At 39.9% G+C, this 16,296-nt stretch overlaps 1 protein-coding gene across 1 annotated transcript in view; it reads right to left on the bottom strand.

The window, feature by feature from the left end:
• Window positions 1-16,296, bottom strand: part of LOC143323213 (neural-cadherin) — a 305,557-nt gene that overhangs the window by 86,733 nt on the left and 202,528 nt on the right. The gene's annotated exons all lie outside the window — the stretch shown is intronic.

A 16,296-nucleotide genomic window follows, 5' to 3' on the forward strand; every position in this document is an offset into this window, starting at 1 on the left:
TGGCTGATGATGGTGATGATGATGTCATCCGCAAAAAACTTGACAATCGAGTTCTCTACATGTCAGGGATTGCAGTCATGGGTGTACAGCATGAACAAGAGGTGGCTGAGCAAGCAGCCCTGGGGGCTCCAGTGCTGAGCATCAAGCACATATGACTGTCAATCCAAACTGTCTATGGTCTGTGAGGAAGTCCAATGTCTAGTTACAGAATGTAGTACTCTAGCCCAGAGTGCTAAGTTTGCCTACCAGTTTCATGGGGAGATTGTACTGAATGCTGATTTGAAATAAATTAACAGCATTCTTGTGGATGGTTTCCTCTGTGGATCTGTTGGCTCTGAATGCAAGCTGGTGAGGGTTCAGGTTGGCTGGGATGTTGTCTTTGATGTGCTGAAGAACCAGTTTCTGAAAGCACTTAATCAGAATGAGGATGAGTGCTATAGACTTTACCACTGACTCTTTGTTGAGGAAATCAAAGTGTGCATGAAATGTGTACACCTCAAATGAGACTTCACAGACGGTGTGGACACTCCCCCTGTGGTAGCCTATGATGGTCTGGATGACTTGCCACATATCTTCGGTGTTGAGGTCTCCAGTCTCTCCTGATGTCTCTGCTTGCCTCCTTCCTTCCTGCCAGCTTTTGGTTTTGCTCTGACTGAGGTTTTTTTTGGCTTGGGATAGAGGCTTCACTTATCCCTTCATCGAGGCTTTCTGATTAGGGAATGATTTTATTGTCTTTGTGATCTCACCACATCATCAACACATTTGCTTAATGTGATGATGTCTGATGTAACTGTTGGTGTATAATCTTCAAGACTGATGTGGTTCTCCTGGGAGGCACCATCTCTGAACATGTGCCTATACATTCAAAACAGGGCTGTAGCTTCATCTTAATTTTTTTCCTGAAGCTTTGACCCTTCTTATCAGCTGGGAGTAAGTTGGCTGGAGAAGCAGGGAAATAAGTAATAGACCAAAATGGTGGCAGGGGTGGTCTACCAGGCATGTTCATGTAAACATGCTCCAGGGTATTGCTTCCCCTGGTGGGAGAGTAGATGTGGTGGTGGAATTTAGATAAAACAGTTCTGAGACAGACAGGACCCAACATGTGATGTAAATGATGTTATGCTTATCTGCCATGCCACACTGGCTGGGTATCATCAAACTTGTCAAAGAAAATTCACTGACTCTAATCCAGCTTTAACATGGAAGTGTTTTGGATCTTCTTGCATACATTGACATAATTTATTATGTTGCAGATCCTATTTGTACATTATTTATGAGTCTTTACATTTTCTGTTTTTTCATTCATGTTCACTGACATAAACATATGATGACTAAACATATCCCAATTCAAAACTTAATGTAGGGTTTTAGCTAAATACTTGATAGTGATAATGGTTTACTGAAACAAATTAATAGTGTATCCAATGCTATTACCACTTTATCAATGTGAGTACATTTGCAAAAGGAACACAACAAAACCCCAATCCAGCTCTTAACACATAACACTAGCACTCATTACCTTGTAATAGCTGCTCTTTACACTTAATGCATGCATAGGTAATCATGTCTGGCTAATCTAGTTTACACAGACCAATAACCACATGTGCAAACACAGCAAGAGAATGCTGATGTGGAAAGTGCATTCAATGTGTGAATGTATTACAGTTCAGTAGGCAGTTTAGGTTGAAGAATTCAAGCTGTGATTCTGCATGAATTTCTGAAAAAGTAGGCTAAACAGTGATGAGGCAGAAAGGAAACTATGACTCTTGAGGTTGAACAGTTTGACAAAGCACTGGAAGGGAAAATGAAATGGAAATTGCTTATGTACTACAGTGTTGTGGTGTAGTGGGTTTTGTGTTGGTGGGATTGCATTTGAATATGCTGATATCCCTGATTGGTAAGAGTACTCATGTATGCATAGACACAGATGCACACCCACACCCAGACACTCATACACACACAGTGTGAACTGTGTTGAACCCAGTGGCGTCATTAGGCCTATTTTAGGGGGGCTTCAGCCCCCCTAAAATGTTCTTAAGCCCCCCTAAATAATTTGATATTTTTTATTGATTTTTTTTTTTTTTTTATTGATTTTTTTTTTTTTTTTTACAAAAAAAATCTCTGACAAATTTTATATAACAGGGCAAGAATAGGAGTTAAAATAAATATTCACATTACCTGTCATTAATTTATAATCAGAAATCTGTCCATTTCCCTTTATTTCATGGTGTAAGGTAGAGAGCCCCTTCACTGCGCCATTACCCAGTCCATTCCACTTGGCCATGTAGAGTACGCCCACATCACTGAGAATCCAGTCCATGTTTTCCCTGCAGCGCGTTGCAGCGCGTGTACCTAACTTTGCAGCACACAGAGCCAACTATTGACTAGAGCAGCAGTAGGAGAAGAATGGATATACGAAGGTTTTTCAAAAAAGTAAGTATTCATCACTGCTGGTAGCAATTAGTTAGCTCCAGCCCACAGTTAACAGCAGATTGAACCATGAACCAAGCATTTCCCATTTTACAAAAAAAGAAAAATTATAAATAAATTAAATGAAAAAAAAAAAAGACGTATAGGCGATCTCGGCTCACGTCTTTTACCTCTGTTGTTTTGCGGCCAAGAGGTAGATTCCAGCCATAAAGGAACACTGCATATGCTAATTAGCTAGCCAGTAGCTAATATCATGGTCCTGGTTGTAGTGTCAAGTGTGCCCTGCGCTCTCTTCAGCCTTTGGGGGCACAGCATCAGTTGTGTTTCTCTCACATTATGGATGCACACTGCGGGTTACTGAGTTGAGCTGATTCCACTATGATTAATTTATCATTATCGTGAGTGGATGATAATAATAATGATAATAATAGTAATAATAAGCAGACTAATACTAGCCTACTACTACTACTACTACTACTAGTAGTAGTAGTAGTAATAATCAGAAGAAGAATAATGATGATAGTAATAATAATAGGCTAATTAATAATATAATAATGATTATAGGTATTTTTTGTTGACAGACTTCCTGAGTTTATTGTTTATTTTTGTTGTTGCAGTAGAGTATGTCTGTTAAATCTGTTGTGTTTTTCTTGTTGATGGTGTTAATCTGATCAAAAAAAAAAATTCGGCATGTGTTTTCATTAAAATTTAATGGTGGCCTAAAACAATTGAGTATCTACTAAATCTGTCCAAAAGTGGGAAAGTTATATCCCGGTTCTTGTTCGTTATTTGTTTTTTGGATTTCCTAATGTCTACTACATTCATTCATATCCTGTGCATCTCCAGGGGGCTAAGCCCCCCCTGTCCTCAGAAACTAGTGACGCCCCTGGTTGAACCACAAGAAAGAACTTCATGTTCAGGGTTGTGGACTGATTGGACCTCATTCAGTGAGACTGGATTGCGCTCCCTAATGCAGTTTACATCTATTCCACTTATTCCCCAAAATGGTCTGTGCTGAACTGGTTTTAACTTTGATACTGGTTATGTCTTATGGATCATTGTTCACTGACTGATGTTTCATATGATTTGAGCTTTCATTTATTCCATCCATTTACCATTTCAAAATGCATCTGCAAATGCATCATTGGCATTTATGTTTCTGAGAGCATGTAGAGTCTTGTGCAGATTAAATTAATCACGGATTGAGGATTATATGGGAATTTAATGATGAAACAAGTCCTACTGTTTATTATGTCTCTGCATATCTATAAACCCTATTCCCCGCATTGCTTGAATGATCAATCAAACAGAATGTGGAGGTAGTGTCAGTTGACCCCCCTGAGAACAAACTGGTTTGCAGGACATTGTAGCAAGTGCAAAAAGTGATTATAGTCATGGCTGGTGTTACAGGGATGTCTAATCAGTGTCCTTGTATGTGGAATGGCTGTTCTGCAAGTGAGTCCAATCTAGGAATAAATATGGTATGTACATAATGTGTCTCCAGTTCACTTCTGTGAACAGTCTGACATCAGGTGTGTACAGTGTACCATTTGGCCATTATAAGCTAAGAGGATAAGAGGTGGCATTGTTGGGGATGGATCTTCTTAACCCTTAGATGCATAAGTGGGGTCAAAAATGACCCCAGTGATTGTTTTTTGGCAATATCCTCATTCATTCATTCATTCATCTTCTATACCCGCACATCCCATTTCGAGGTTGCGGGGGGCTGGAGCCTATCCCAGCTAGCAATGGGCGAGAGGCGGGGTACACCCTGAACCGGTCGCCAGCTGATTGCAGGGCTACATACACAGACACACAGACAGACAACTCACACACTCACACTCACACATACGGACAATTTAGAGTCACCAATTAACCTAATGAGCATGTTTTTGGTCTGTGGGAGGAAGCCGGAGTGCCCGGAGAGAACCCACGCATGCACGGGAAGAACATGCAAACTTCACACAGAAAGGCCCTGCCCGACCCAGGGTTCAAACCAGCAACCTTCTTGCTGTGAGGCACGCGCACTACCTGCTGCGCCACCGTGCCGCCCCGGCAATATCTTTGTCATTTTAATTTTTTTTGTCTTTGACATGATGCCATTTGGATTTGTATCTAATTGTTATATTTAAGTAAGTAATTGCATTTTTTGTATCAGTACCACACTCACACACAAAATGTGCACAAAAATACACTGATGGAAACAAGGCCTATGACAGACTGAAGTACCATATTTTTATAGCCACATTTATTCCATACTCAAAAAAATCTGGGCCGAGTATTACCTCAAAGAAGCTCGTGTCCACTGTCTTTATCTGCAACATTAATGCATTATACTTCCATACTGATGGACTGAAGAAGTAAAAAAAAAAAAAAAAAACCTGAGGAAATCGGGTCAATAGGTTTTCTCCATAATATAGGTCAAGTTCTTTGCTGTCTCCTTCCAAGCACAGGATAATGGATCTTTAAAATCTTTGACATTAAAAGCCAATGAGACGCTCTCATGAAGTATAGAAATGTCTGCAGTCAGGGAAGAGGTGGGGAGGGGAAGGGGAGAAGGGGGACAATGATTGAGGAGGGGGGCCACAAAGTCAGGAGTACAGAAAGGAGTAGACATGAGGAGGGTTGCAGTGAAGTCAGCATCATGCTGTCAGGAGGTTATAAAGCAGTGGCCAGCAGAGATATTTATTTGAAAGTAATATTTGATTTTTGTTCAACAGCCCCACACCCAAAAATATTGACAAGAAAATTACCACATTGGTCTCATGCTAGTGATAATTTCTTGTTTGTTTGTTTGTGAAGTCAATAATATATTCCTTAATTCTTATTGATTGATATTGGTCAACCTTTCTTTTTTTTTTTTTTTTTTCCTTTTTTTTCTTTTACTGTATACCTCAATGTTCTACAGTCCACCTAAATGTATTTCTCTTGAATATACTTTATCTCACGTTGGGATCTCTTTAACCCTCAAAGCCTAAATGGCTGAAAAGGAATCAGCTTGCCCATCTTTTGTACATAGCTTCCCAAATGTTTAGGAAATGTACAGAAGGGCTTACATTGAATCTTTTAAAGGCAGAACTGTGTATAGCAAGGAACAATGGACCAGAGACATGTATTGTTCCTTGGAGTATTGTTCCAATACACTGAGAAACTCCCTCTACTTCTCTCAAGGCCACATTAATATAATGACAAGTTGAACCTTGGTATCTGAACTCCATACCAATGATTTTTAAAGAGTTGAAAACCAATGTAATATCATTAAAAGTCAAGTGGAGTACGCTGGATGGAGAACACTGAAGGATAACTTTCATTCTTGAGGTAGATCGGGAAGAAATATAAAGACAGGGAATAAAGGTTTTTTTTTTCCTACTTCTGAGGCATTACTGTAGAAATGGGAACATTAATAATAAGCGCTGCATCATATTCTGGCACCCCCCCTTCCCTTCCTCTTTCTTTCCCATCAACCAGCTGCCCCCTCCTCTATCTCTTCAGCTCCCGTTCATCCTCTCCATCGCCACGCTTCACATCTCATTCTGATCAATGTCTTCTACGGAGAACCTGGCTGAATTCAGATGAAACGCTCGGCGCTCTCCTCACAAATCACACCTGAAAGCCTCGGCTACCTCTGCGCTTACATATCTTTCTCTACCTCTCTGCGTCTCTGTGTAGCCATGCTTTACTCATCCCAAAAACTTATTAATATACTTGCAGGCTTTTCTCCACACCTCTAATCTTTTGCCTCTTTTCTTCCTTGACAATAGTCATATAAAACAAAGAGTGGGTAACCAGGAAAGATGGTGAGAGAGGCAAACGGTTGAATCCAGTGATTGATCTGAACTGACCACCATGGCCATGACTGGACTCTGGACTTAGACTGTTTCTCCCTGACAGACATACACATGCAAATACAGACTGGCTCATGATTCCCTCAAAGGCCCACCGGTCAGTGCTCTCTCATTCTCTCCTTGCTGGGGTGAAATGCATACAATTCCACTTTCTATGGTTTCTCTCTCTCTCTCTCTCTCTCACACACACACACACACACACACACACACACACACACACACACACACAGGTTTCCTAACCCCATTCAGACTTTTGAAACGTGAAATGAGGTCTGACTGAAGCCAGTGGCCAGGGAGCATCAGTGTGGTGAAGTCAAATGTTGAGACAAACTAACCAAACTAACCCTCTTCTATATAAAGATGACATGCTTCTTTATGCTTTGAGTTTTGCTTTTCCTTTCCTTTCTAGTGGGTGAAATGTCATTTATGAAGACAATTTCTGACTAAATATATGAGGATCTATGTCATTTTACACACCCTTTTCAACTGACAGTGCAAAGTTCTCCCGGAGTTTCTTTTTTCTTCTCTTTTTTCTGTGCCTACAAAAGCCAGTATTACAGGCATAATCCACACTGTGCATTTCTGTTAGAGTCAAATTGGGTTGGATTTAAAAGAATATTCCACACTCATGGACTATGTAATATAGTATAATATTGCAGAAATATATATATACATAGAGAGAGAGAGAGATTTTTTTTTTTCTCCCCCCCAGGTTGGCCCAGAAAAAGCTGTCCAGGACAATGGTCTAAATCAGGCCTCGTATCCCTGTGTCTCAAATAATAGGAATGGCATGTGTGCTTATTCTAGGTGGAGAATGATCTGTGGAGACCAGTATATCACTGACATTAAAGAGAGGTACAACATGTTAACAGAGACGGATCATTCCAACACACAATACAGGCTGTGTCTTTGGCAATATGAGCTGGTCTTTCAAGAAAAAAAACATTTGGCACATGACTCAGCCATCAATTATGGGATATTACCATCGCAAACTCTTTGATAGGATGTAAGGCTCAGAGCTTTTTAGACAAGCTACCACTCTTTTAGCTGAATACAATTGAATGAATTACCATTAGATGGGATTTTCTCTCTTTATATTCTGCATTTCCTGTATCCGTTTCAGATTAACAAAAAAGAGTTTCAGTGCATAGGATCTCTTCATTTCTTGACAAGGCTTTTATTAGGAAGTATTTACAAGGAAATTGTTCTTGCACAGTTCCATTCCAGTACTTTCTAGTACGTTACTACACAATGCAGTTGAGACTGTATTTGGGACCGTCCTTTATTTGTTCAAGGAGATCATGCTCACTTCCATTATTTGACAACTGGCTTTTATTTGAGTGAAGTACAGTAATACATTTGGTGTAATGGGCTAGTGGAGGACCCAGTGCTGGCTGATTTACGGGGGAATATGGAGAAACGGACAAACGGGGTAACACTGTGCCGTGCTGAGCAGAGAGCCGGCTCAGATGGAGTTCCTGTGATGAGAGTGGATCGAATGCGGAAGTCACTTACAGATTTCGGCGTGGTTGAAACCACTCTCAGAGGAGGAACACGCTCTTTAATACCACCAAGGTGGTGAGATCTGCACACCCGCAGACAGAGGGACTGGACAGACGGAGTAGTCAGGAACAGGCGAGGTGAATACCGGAGAAAAAGTAGGCAGTGAACGCTGGAGAGTCTGGCATGACGCATAGACAATCTGGCAACAGGAAAGAATGCCAGTGCTGCTTAAATACCCTCCTGATGAGTCTAATAGGCTAGTTGTGCAGCAACAGGTAAGTGCTGGGCTGGACTGTGACATTTGGGTATTTTTGTATCAATCAATAATGTTTTAAGGAACAAAATGCATAAGCTGTTTTCTTTTGTTGTTTTTTCTTTTCTTAAGCATGGTCATTTTCATTTCATACATTAATTTGCTTTAATCGACCATTCACTTTTTGTTAAAAATTCTAACTACCTTCTGTATGTTGAAAAAAGACCCCACCAATCTCTATTGATTTGTCTGACTCCAGACAAAGTTCAATTGTGTTACTCAACCAGGAGCATTCCCAGTATCTATCTCTATGTCCTATTGCCCTATTAGCAAATGTTATTCTTTTCATTAACACCAAAACAAGGAAGCTAGTGAGCAATGCTCAACAGATCATGATACAACCATCAATCATCTCTGTGTGGAAGCATGTTAAATCGGATACTTGACATGGAAAATGCTTTGATAAAGGCATTAAACACGTTAAAAACTACTGAGTTTTGTAGCTCTTGCAAAACTGATATCAAAACAGATGTCAGTCTTGCAGTGTCACCCCTTGGTGTGATTAGACTCAAATGCTCTTAAAAAGATGAATGTCAGTACTTAAATGTAATAGACATGATTTAATTTTACATCCAAAATTTGCTGGAGATTTGCTAAAATGTTAAAATTTGTCTTAATATCTTCTGACTGCACTATAGGCGTGACCACACTCCTTGATGCTGTGCATATGGTGGTTGATTGAAACCGTTTACAACAGATCAAGTTCATCTGGACAGGTGAGAAAAGGTCGACCAAAATCTGGTGGAGATTTACCAGCTGCTCCCTGAGCTGTTCTCACAACCCCTCTATATCAAGAGGACGATCATTCAAACTAAGTGCTGGCACAAAGCAGTGAAGTGGGCATCTTGCATCTGCTTTTGATCCGTTTAAGATTTCAAGTTCTCCACTAACTGTTTTCCTCATTGTTATCATGCGCTGTCAAAGTATAATGCGAGAGAAGACATCTCTTTTCCGCTCAAAAACAATGAAGAGAGTGCCAATTGGATCGTGTATTTCTCAGTCAGGTATTTAGCTGGTAGCTACATAGTTCCTTGTGGACAAATACATGACCGGTAACTGTCAGATTATAAACAGTAATAAAAATCTCCCTGTTAAGTATACATATTATTTAAGATTATCGCTAAAGGATAAGATCTGAATCTTCCAAGATCTGTAGAGCAGCTCTTCCTGTCAGTTTGTGATGCTAATGTAGGTGGGAACAATGTAAAGCTGTAACAGAATAATTTAGGGGGCATCCTTCAGATATATTTTTTTCATTGTCAGATACATACCTGTCAACATTGGGATTTGAAAATAAGGGAAACTTTCCGGCGCCCCACCCTGGACTGTCCCACCACCCTCCCCATCATCCATATACCACTTACATTTAGACAAGGGTACACACAATAAATCCTAAACTCCCTACTAGGCAACCGTTTGTTTTAAAATATCAGAGCAACAAGAATTGGGCTAACTAGTCCCTGCATTATTCATTCATTCATTCATCTTCTTTACCCGCGCATCCCATTTCGGGGTTGCGGGGGGCTGGAGCCTATCCCAGCTAGCAATGGGCGAGAGGCGGGGTACACCCTGAACCGGTCGCCAGCCGATCGCAGGGCTACATACACAGACAGACAACCATTCACACTCACACTCACACCTACGGACAATTTAGAGACCAATTAATCTAACGAGCATGTTTTTGGTCTGTGGGAGGAAGCCGGAGTGCCCGGAGAGAACCCACGCATGCACGGGAAGAACATGCAAACTTCACACAGAAAGGCCCTGCCCGACCCAGGGTTCGAACCAGCAACCTTCTTGCTGTGAGACACGCGCACTACCTGCTGCGCCACCGTGCCGCCCGTCCCTGCATTATGTAAGTAAATAAATAATTTGTCGCTTTTCCCTTCTTGTGATACAATAAAATCAATGTGTCATATTCTACAAAAAGCATGACATTGACTGATGTTGCTCTTCTTTAAGTAACAGTAAGGTTTCTCCCATTTGGGGAGATGCTTGCACAAATTTTAGACTTTGGCAGATCAGCTGCTCCATCCATCTCATGGTCAGCTTTCTTCTTCTTGTTGTTTTACTGGCAATTTCAAATTCAGTGAATGACTTCTTGTCACTAGATATTACAGTTAATGTATGAGCTGGTTCCATCAGCATAAGCTATTTTTCTGACAGATTGATACAGAGATTATATAACTGACAGGTGAGACAGTCAATGAAAGGGAAGAAATGTTTCCCAAATGTTAGGTGAGTGAATTCCACTCACGTCAAGTTCAATGTCAAGATTTATTTTATTTTATTTTATTTGTTTTGATTCTAAATCCCTCCATAATTCGTCTTCAGTTCAACTAACCTGCAGGTGCTTACACTATGGGAGGAAATCAGACATAACAGATGTGAGCATGTGGAGAAAATGAGAACTCCAAACAATATGGACCTGGTCTGATATTCAAACCCGGTATCAGATGTTAATTAAGCTGCTGTGCTTCCTCTGATATCATCAGTGTTTGTCCATATTTGTTTGCCTGCTAATCTATGCTTAAGTGATGTTACTGTGGAAATGAGCAGCAAGTTCACAACCCTGCACTTAAGAAAACATGCCAATTAAAATATAAAAGCATCCTTTACAGAACAGTTATGAAAAATAAATGAAGTTGATCAGTTTGGAGGTCAAGGCTGGCATAAGTATGTCTTACACTATGTGCATTAATTGCTCTTCAATGAAAGATAATGTAGATGAAAATGATGTAAATGCACCCATTTCCGAGACAGTTGATGCTCACTTGGCTAATGAGCATCAGCATGTTGAAAAATACATACTTCTGGACTTCCAGGGGCTTCCTGAATGTAAAGCACACGTAGTTCTCAGCTTTGTCTCAAAAGTATGAAAATTTACCCAAATATCCTACAGTCTAGAAACTAATCTAGATCAGTTAACATCTAAGTGTCTATGAAATGTCAGATGAAGAGCAACTAAAAACAAAGCATCTGAGGAAGGCCCAGTAACTACAAAGAAAGCCTGAGGAATCCTCAAATGCAGCTATCTTGTTAGCATTACAATATCAAGAGGATCGGTTGACTGAAAAAGTTAAGTTGGCCCTAAGAGAAGCAGTGGAAGATAGGCCCTCTGGAAATATGTTGTCAGTAAACATACGTTCAGTATCAACATTTTTGTGACTTGCCAGGTATGCAAACTAACAACAGTTAGACAGCAAGCAGCTACTAGAGCTCAACACAAGTAGACGGAATGGATCAAGGCAAAAACATAAACCTCCATCATATGACATTGTCCATGACTGGAATAAAAGAATAGACTTCAAAAATCTGAAACCTATCCATTAGTGCAGGGGTAGGAACCCTTCTCCTATCAAGGCCCATGTAAATTTTTATAAAATCCTTTGGGGGCCATACTAAATAATTGAACATATTGAACATACATAACAACCTCAATGTAGAGGTAAGCATGAGAGCCATGTAATGCCTAGAACTGTTTATCTTTGACAAGGCGTCCAATGTCAGATAGATAGAGATGATGATGCTACTTGCAGCTGATTTTCTGGGTTCGGGTCAATCAGTATTAAATGGATCTGAGTCTTTGCAAGAGTCAATTTTGAAAAGAACTACCCACAGTGGTAGGTTGTCCCACACAGAGCAAGCTAGCAAAATATAACCTTATAATTTCAAATAAAAAACATCACATGAATTTAATTAAAAATTATGAGAAACCGGATAGGATGGCAATGTAAAACTAAATTTTGTATTCCATTTTATCCTTGTTTCCTCAGAGTGGGAAAATCCTTGGAACATAGATACAGTTTATAGTAATCCAGCAGAGGTTGCTTTAACTGGCTTGGAGCTCATCATTGCTTTGCAGCTTAATGATACCATGTGGTAGGTTGTCAGGCACATCAGCTGGTTCCACATTTAACGGCGCAGCAAATATGTTCCTTCTGTTTACTTTCATGTCCTGAAACCTCTCTCCAAATGCCTGGAGGAGTTTTCACTCTAACCAGCATATTCAGATGTCGTAGCAGGCTTTTGTTCTTGTGTAGTAAGAAAATTCACCGCGTTCCCTCTTTCCAGTAGCCTTGCCAAAGCTTTATTATAAGTACTTTGCTGCAGATGATTTCACATGTGAAAGCAGAGATTTGGGGAGCAATTTGGACCTTGAAGCTTGAGGCTCAGCTCTGAGAGGTATTTGGTAATGTCCAACATGAAGGTCAAATCACATAGCTGCTTGCTGTCACTGGTTTTCCCTTCATCTTCATGAATTGTTTACTTCTTCCCTCAGTTGGCAAAAGCATATGAGCATATTGGCATTACTCAGCCATTGCACCTCACAATAACAAACCAGATCTCCGCACTCTGACTGAAGCTCACTCAGTAGCTCCTTGAATGGGTGCCACTTTAGCCCTCTTTTTTTTGATGAAACTGTCGTCCTTACATTGTTGAGCTTCATGGAATGTGCACACAGACTCTCTTGATGTATGATACAGTGGCACAAAAGTATATCACTTGGATTGAGACTGAGATGACTTACCTCTTTTTTGGCCGATGTACTTAATTTGATCTGTGGCAAGGCCACTTAGCCAAAATTGCCTAAATGACTTGCTCAAACAAATCCTCACATTAAGTAGTGCCATGTATTGCTTGCAACGACAGCAATTCGTCCCTCTGCTGTAATCCTGTGCACAAAAATACTTTATTTGTTATGTCTGTTGTTTCGTCACAAATTTCTTGCAGTGTCGTTCAGTGCTTTTTCTATATTTTCTGCAATATCAGTGATCCACTGTCTTGACAGTTCCTCCAAACCGACATTCTGAAACAATTTTATTTTGTCTAGAGCTAGTAGCTTCACAGCAGCAATAAGGCACTCGCTAACTGATAACTAGCTTCTTTGCAATTAGCTCACTCACCACAAAAGTTGCTTGCATAATGTTGTCTGGTCTTTTGAAAGCTGCTTTACGTATCCAAACTCCAAGACTTTACCCACGGGCATTTGTCCTTGTGTAACAGAGTTAGTATGGGGTGAGATTCCACTTATAAAAAAAAACTCATATATAAAAACTCATCACACAACACGGGAACTTATTTGTCCCATGGCAATTAAATACAGCACCCCTGTGGATTAGGGTCGTGCATCATGGGGGGGCAGCAGCAGTCGGACCTTGCTGTCTTCCTGGTAGGTGCACGAGTTATGAGCTCTGGCATGTGTCATATTAATTACTTTAATTTTAAGGGGTGATTTAAGTTGTCTTATATAGACATATAGCTCCCGTAAGGTTGAGCACGTCCTTTTTTTTTCCATAAAAAGTTGACAGTGTTTTTCTATTTTTTTGTGTTCACAAAATGGCTAATGTTACACGTGTAGCTAACCTGCACTTACATTTTCTAGATGTGTATGTGTGTGTGTGAGAGAAGACCGAGGGTGACTATATGCCGATTTTTCTGCCAGAGGTTTGAAATAAATGGCAAGTTGCCAACAGTGATGGTCTTCGTTCTATAAATTACACAACGCAACGAGAGAGAGAGTACAACGCCGCTACACTTGCAGCTCAGTTTAGTGTGTTTAGAGCTGTAATGACACTCAAGGTTTGGTCCTCACAAATGGAGCACACTGGTTTGCCTTTTACTTCAATCAAACAATCATTTGTCCATTTCTCTTGGAAAGTGTGACACTCCACTCTTCTTGACAGCCGCCATGAGTATGTTATTAATAAGGTAAAGGTACGTGTGTGATACATTAACCCTGACCGTGACCCAGGAATACATTCAGAAAAGATCACCTGGAAGGATGTGTCAGCCTAGTACTTTAGTTTCCATTATCACAGAAAAAAAAGTAAAGTAGTAAAAAAAAAAATCTTTTCAGCAAGTTCTAGAACAATCTATTATTAGAGCTGTCACTTTTACAGTAATTGCATTTCTCTCTCTCTCTCTCTCTGTGTCTAACCCAGCGGGTCAAGGCAAATGGCCACACACCCAGAGACTGTTTTTTTCTGACTTTTCTGCCTGTTAAAAGGAAGTTTTTCCTTGCCACTGTCACCAAGTGCGTGCTCATGAGGGAACTGTTGGGTCATTGTAGATAAAGATTACGGTCTGTACCAGATCTATGTGGGAAGTGTTCTGAGACAACCTCTGTTGCGATTTGGCACTATATAAATAAAATTGAATTGAATTGGTTAAAAATGAGACTGAACTCAATTCTGACAATAATATCAAACAAAACCTTTATAATTCCAGGGTGACAATAAATTTAGATAAATCAGGTAATCTGAATATTATTGACACATGGCGCCCAATGATTAAGAACTATATTTTTTCTTCCAGACATAAGACATACTCGAGAATTGACTACACATTTGTTTCCCCTCATCTGAACATTGTTTTAATTCTACTGATGTACTTCCTATTGTGGTCCCAGTGATAACCACACTCCAGTGATTTATAATTTTCAGATACCACCATAACCATATGCATCGGTGCTGCTTAATATGACATTACTCCACAATTCTGAGTTCTTGGAACGCCAGAAAAATCAAATAATTAAAGTATTCTTAAGATTGAATTTAGAGATGGCATCTTCACTCCAAATACTTTGGGAAAGTACTAAATGCTTTATAAGATGAGAATCATCTTAATTTTCTTCTCATTTAAAGGCATCCAAAAAACATAGAATAATGCAAATGGCAAGTGAAGTACAGACACTAAAATCAGATCAAAAGTGCCAGTTCTCTGACCAGACTCAATCAACTCTCCTGGGCCTGAAATTTGAATCAAATAATTTGCTCTAGGCTAAAGCTGCATTCATCATCCACCATACTAGAGTTACATATTACAATCAGAGTTCAAGTAGACTTCTAGCTGGCAGGTTAAAACAAAATGAATAATTTTCCACGATCAATGCAATCAAAACTCCATCAGGACCTTTTACCCATGACCCAGATGAAATAAATCACACTACTGGATCATTTTACTCTCATCTCTACACAGCTGAACCTACTCTTGATCTGACTGCCCTCAAATCATAGCTGTCACAGCTCAACCTATCTTCATTCAGTAATGAGGACATAGAATACCTTAAGGTAACACTTACTCTCTCAGAACTTAAAGAGGCTTTGAATTCAATGCAAAGAGCAGCATCATCACGCCTTGATTGTCTGCCTCAGGAGCTGTTCATAGAATTGGGGAATGTTATCGGTTCACTCGTCTTAGATTCTCTTAATTCTGCTACTGTTCATTCATTGTGACCAAAATACATCCCTTGCATCAGTATAACTTAAAAAGATAAGCCTCTTCAGAGACGCAGCAGTTACAGACCAATATCAGTCACAACAGAACTGCAGCCCTTTTGAAAGTTTTTGTTTGAAAAATTCAGTTTTTACATGTTTATGTTTAAGTATAACCAAATTCTCAAATTTATCGCACACAAAAACTCAAAGTGGAATTTTCATTTTATACCCAGAGATGGTCTAATGTCAAAATGTCATTGCAAGGCAAAATCATACTCATAAAAATCACTGTTCTTGGTAGACTACATTTTCTTCTTCCTATGATTTCCATGTCCCCACCAGCTAAATACTTTGACAAAACACATTATCTGACTTCTAGATTTGTTTGGAATGGCAAAAGACCTGCTTCATACACTTCAACATTCTAAGCACTCTGGAGGACTGGCAATACCTGATCATGAATTCAATTACTGGTCATTTCAAGCCATTGACAATGGTGTGACATAGAAAGTGGTACACTTTAGCCTCAGACAGTGCAGGAAATAGTAAAACAATGCAGTGTGGCAGATGTACTGTTCTGTGGACTGAAGCTTAGATCAGCAAGAGTGTTTGGAGTACTTAAAACTCTGTGACTGTTCTCCAATCTGATATAATTACAATTTATTGCATAATTCTGGCAGTTGGGCCTTGAATGGAGTCCATAGTCTTCAAGAATAGCCTGCATAATAAACATGGATTACTTTCATTCGAGTGTTATTCTCTTCCTGGGTTTTCTTGGTTCCTGTAGCTGCAGTTGAGATCAACAATCCATGTCCATGGAGTTCTGTGGGATTCACCTTAACCGTCTTATCCACTGAGGACTTGGTCAACCCTTGATCATCCTCTGCTGGATAGGTGTCCGAAATTTATAATGACTTAATCTCTAAAAGTGCCAAAACTCTGCCATTGGCTGAGTCCTGAGGCCTTGAACTTAACTGGGATGACA

Source organism: Chaetodon auriga, chromosome 1, assembly GCF_051107435.1.
Source record: "Chaetodon auriga isolate fChaAug3 chromosome 1, fChaAug3.hap1, whole genome shotgun sequence".
NCBI classification, from domain to species: Eukaryota; Metazoa; Chordata; class Actinopteri; order Chaetodontiformes; family Chaetodontidae; genus Chaetodon; species Chaetodon auriga.